Below are 5,098 nucleotides of genomic sequence, written 5' to 3' on the forward strand. Positions count from 1 at the left end.
AGGGTATTTTTCTGATCCCATTTTGTTAAATTCTTTTGATGACGTCTTTCCATGTATACCCCAGTCATTTTATTGGAATGGTAGGTCAAGGCTGGATTCAGAACACATTTTTTTATTGGGGGGGGGGGGGGAGACCAAAAAATGTGTTCCCGAAAAAGTTGGTCCAAAAATTGTCTGTCCCAAATTCAATATGAAAAGCAAGGGAGGGGTGCAAAATGTATTGCTTTTGTTGACGGTTTTGTGGGTGGTGCACGCAATGGCTGCCTTTTTTGCGACGCTACTAAAAAAAATCCGCTGCCTGGGGGAGGTCAGTTTGTGGGGGCTAACCCCTACTTTGTCACTTTTTGTCATTCGTTATTCTCAAAAACAACAGAAATATCACAATTATAATTTAAACAAGTGGCTCGTGGAGAGTGAGATAAATATGTTTCCAAGTTTTTTATTTAATGTTTTTCTTTTCTTTATTTTCTTTATTATTTGTTTATTCAAAGTTTCCATTCAATAATTTATTCCCCCGCTTCCCAAAAGAAAGCCCCAAAACAAAAACAACACAAGAAAGAAACACTTGAACAACAAAAACACATCCCCATTTAAATCACGTTTGAAAAAAAATCACCAAAGTATTAGGCCTTACATGGGACTTAAAGGGGCATTTTTCGCCCGAGTGAATAGACGAAAAGAAAACAGCAGTTCAGTACAAATTCCAGGCGATTGACACGATTTGGTCCATCTACTTTACAATTTTCAACAAATTACTCGGGTAAAGAAATAACATAAAAGTGCCGGATCGCGCCGGTGGATAGTGGTATATGAACCGAGTACCTCAGTTGGTTGAAATATCGCTATCATGTCGAAGTATCCACTTGGCCATTTGCCGACACGAACATTAGCAGGGGAATACGAGGTATAATGGTAAGAATCAAACTCGTCCCCAGTGCTTACTTTATTTCCAATTTCGTGTTTTAGTGGTGGGCGCATACTGCTTGACACCCTGAGGACGAGGTTGCGTAAGAAGTGAAAGGCCAAATGAATTAGTGTCCCATTCGCGAATCGGTAGCCGTTTTCGTATGTAATGAGGTGTTTTATAAGTCCGGGGCCGTATGATAAGTCCGACGCCTCATAAGTCCGAAATTTCGGACGTCGGACTTATGAGGCATACAATTTATTTATTCCGCCTCATAGGTCCGACGCCTCATAAGTCCCAAACAACGGAAAAACGAGGCATTTAATTTGTCGGACTTACGAGGCCAGGCGTCGGACCCATGAGGCATCGGACTTATGAGGCGTCAGACCTATGAGGCGTCGGACTTATGGGCCTTTATTTGGTTAGGGGATGCGATTTTGTCGGACTTATGAGGCGTCGGACCTATGAGGCGTCGGACTTATGAGCGGACCCCGGCAAACAATGCACAGCTTCCATTCATAATGCACTTGCGGTAGCCCATACAAAATGACGCGCAATATTTACGTCAACGTCAACTCCGGCGGCATTCATTTTGTGCCATAGAAACGTGACCGTCAAGCATGAAATTAGTGTAATGATAAGTTCCGCCCGAAATGACCCCCGAGTTTAACATATCGTCACCGACACCACGATGTAACACCCATCTACATACCAGTAAAAAGTAGCAATCGGAGAAAACGGCAACTAAAGTTGAACGCCTTCTAAAACAACGTCAAAACGACAGAGTATTTTCAGTTGGGTTTCTCGTTGTGGACACTTGATGAATTGAATTTATTAAATCTGCTGTTTTTCACTAGTTTGTGTATTAAATAAACAAGAAATAAGAGAAAAAAAATGAGTGTTAGTTCGTGAAACCGAAAAAGCTGCGAAACTGTAAATTTTCGTTTTCACGAAGTAACACTCTTCAATGTATTTAACACGAGGAAAGTGCAACTTCAGGTCAGCGCGCCCGTGCTCATACAACTTGTTACAAGAAGAGTGTTACTTCGTGAAAACGTTTTTGCTCACTAATAATATGAGCAGAGTGCGCGCCATGCATTGCAATGGAAAATGGAACTTGAGTGTTACTTCGTGAAAACGAAAATTGTCACTTTTGCGCAAAAGTTGCCATGGATACTTAGCGTAATTATTAAAGTAAAGCTCTTGAAGCTTTGAAACTTCGTGCAATGGTAGGCCTTGATGAATAATGTTTAAAAATCCAAAAAACTGAAAATCGAACAACATATGCTTTAACACGGTAGAGTGTTACTTCGTGGTGTCGGTGACGATATTTATCATTTCCTCCGTAATACGAATTATTAACTATGCTGATTACTTTGAATAGTTTACATTTTTCATTTGGATAAAGGCTTCAAAAGTAAATCGTCAACATTTTGCCAAAAGTTATCAGTGGACATTTTACTAGTCGCAAAACTGCGTGTACACGTTCAGAACGTGTACCTAAGGCTTCAGGCCCGTTCCCTGATCCATGCTGGGGGGGGGGGGGGGGGGGGGTCTTCAAATACTAAAGTGGAACTTAAATTTTATATGCGAGCGCGGAGCGCGAAGCCCTAAAGGCGTGGGGTCTGAGGCCCGCTAAGGGCAAAATATTGTTAGGATTGTAGATGATGTGCTATCTGAGGCTTTTCCTTGCCACCGTGACTTTCCCGTGATTTTCATTACCAGCACACTCTCTGACTCTCGCAAAAAGTGGTCCGGCCACCATTCTATACAAAACCTCATTGGCCTGGGGTTTTGCTCGTAAACCTTATCAGTCAGCCGATCACACTTATTGACTTCGGCAAAACCGCAAGTCCCATCATAAAGTTAACCGGACCATTTTTTCCGAGAGTGTGCATCTAATGGCTGCGGTGGGCTTTTAAAAGACCTTTTGCAAAATGGGAAAGACACTTTGGAAACATCCAATCAGTTTGGATATTATGCTTCATGAATTTCTGAATAAACGAGCACATTTTTAAAGAGTATTTAATGACTATTATTTTTCAGTGCGGTGGTGGTGGTGGGGGGGGGGGGTAGACAGACGATATATCCGAATGGCGCAATAAATTCGCGATTAATTAAGGTTTCAAAAAAAATACGCGAGTCATTTGCATAAAAAGTGATTTTTTTTTCTTTAAACGTGTCCGTCTAGTTTAAAAATCGGTGGAATCGTGCGAATATAATAGCCGCGGGTCGTCTCCCTAGCTTTTGGGCCTTTGGGATTTGATAAAATTAGGTTCCAAAATGGGTCCTTGCACGAGAAAATGTAGGGATGCCATTGGTAAATTTGGCAGCACGCAGGCTCAGCCATTACCATCACACTCTCGCAAAAAGTGGGCCGACCAAGTTCTATACAAAACCTCATTGGCCGGGGTTTTTGTGCGTAAACCTTATCAGTCAGCCGATCACACTCAATTGACTTCGGCAAAACCGCAAGTCCCATCATAAAGAATAAGTTAAACCGGACCATTTTTTTCCGAGAGTGTGTCTCTAATGTTTTGAATGAAATGTGCTCGTGTTATGGGGGTGGCCGGGTCATCATATATTACATCCGCACAAACATCACATCATCATACATTAGGCCAAAAAAAAAATATTCGGTCTCTGGTCAAACCAAAGTTCCGGAATTGACGCGGCCACGCGTTTTTTTTTTTTTTTTTTTGCTTTTTTTTTTTTTTCTTCAAGCTTGGATTGTACAGACAAGGTGGGGTACTATTTTGCTTTTTTGTGTCCTCATGTACTTTGGTGTCCTCCATAATTTGCCTTGGTGCTTTCGATCATTTGCCTTGGTGCAATTTCCCATTCCTTGGTGCTCTTTGGTAAAAAAAATTGAGGAGGTGCGGAAATAGAGGGCGCTGTTGGAGCTACCGCGGAACATTTTGGAGAAAAAAAAGATCGACGCGCATGATTAAAATCGACGCGCGCGCTGACCAGAGACCGACTTATTTTTTTTTTTGGCCTTACATCCGTCATATCAAAACTGCAGCTTGACTCTCTTTCGAGATTCCCATGAGCATGATTTTGAGTCAATTACTGAATTAGCTCAATTCGTAACTGCGAGCATGTGTTTTGCACATCAGTCATGGGCGTCGCGAGGGGGGCGGGGGCTTGCCCGGAAAAGCAAAACAAAAAAGAGGGGCAACAAAAGGGGAAAAAACGAAAGAAACAGAGTCGCGGATCATGCTGTTAATTTAATGGGTTGCCAGGGGCATTTCGAGGTAGAGGGGCCATTCAAAATTGTCGATGTTTTAAATCCGGTCTTTGATCAAAGACTGTATTCCCATTTGTTCATTTTCGTGCTCAGTCGAAAGCGTCAAAATTAAGTTGTCAACTGACTGAAACGGCACTCAGTTCCCAAAATCAAGGAAGCTCATTACATAACACTAGCGTTCCCGTGCATGGTGCTCTCCATTGATCTCCATATACACAGACTGGATAGGACATCGCGTACGAACGTGCGTCCGCGCGCGCGTTTTTTGAAAAGGGTAATAACACAAATACGCATTTCGAATTGTGTACACTTTCGAACGGAGGATTAAAAAATGAAGTTGGGTTTTCTTCGGTTTCTTTGTCATTTTTGAAAGAACAAAAGAAACAGAGATCTAAATTGATCAAAATCGACGAAGAGTATAGTCAAGGTGTGCGCAGCATGAGATATTACTGGAGTCGGGAAGTCAGGAGCGTTGAAGAATAGGACAATTATTCGCAAGTAAGTTTTTTTTTAACGAGGCCTATACAACACGGCATGGAGGAATATGAACACGGGAATGACAAAGCAAATTATAATATCGTTAATGTCGCTGTGAGTTTGAGGGGTTGGAGGCCTGTGTGGTAGCTATAGCGAGATATTCTGTTCAAATTCCATGCGATCTAGGCCTGTCATGCTGGTCGGCATAATTTTTCTTTAAAAGACATAGGCCTAAACGTCCATGACTGACCCGGCAATGGCAATGAACAAAAGTTGACTTGTTTAAAATAGTTTATTCGAATAACTTTTATAACTTTTATATGCAAAATCTGATTGAATTATGTCTGCCTTAAACGCCTACCGAAATGTTTCTATTCTTTTTCTTTATAAAGAGAAACCGAGGAGATGGTTTATGCTAAATTACTGCACAACCGGCAGATTGACCTTCATATCAAACAAAGAACTTC

At 41.6% G+C, this 5,098-nt stretch overlaps 1 long non-coding RNA gene across 1 annotated transcript; it reads left to right on the forward strand.

Annotated features, from left to right (window-relative positions):
- The first annotated feature begins 4,572 nt into the window (after window positions 1–4,572).
- LOC119729513 lies at window positions 4,573–5,098 on the forward strand. Its single transcript, XR_005271249.1, has 2 exons — window positions 4,573–4,652; window positions 5,024–5,098. It is a non-coding gene; the product is annotated as an uncharacterized LOC119729513 (long non-coding RNA).

This window comes from Patiria miniata, unplaced genomic scaffold (genome assembly GCF_015706575.1).
Source record: "Patiria miniata isolate m_02_andy unplaced genomic scaffold, ASM1570657v1 HiC_scaffold_21, whole genome shotgun sequence".
In the NCBI taxonomy this organism is placed as follows: Eukaryota; Metazoa; Echinodermata; class Asteroidea; order Valvatida; family Asterinidae; genus Patiria; species Patiria miniata.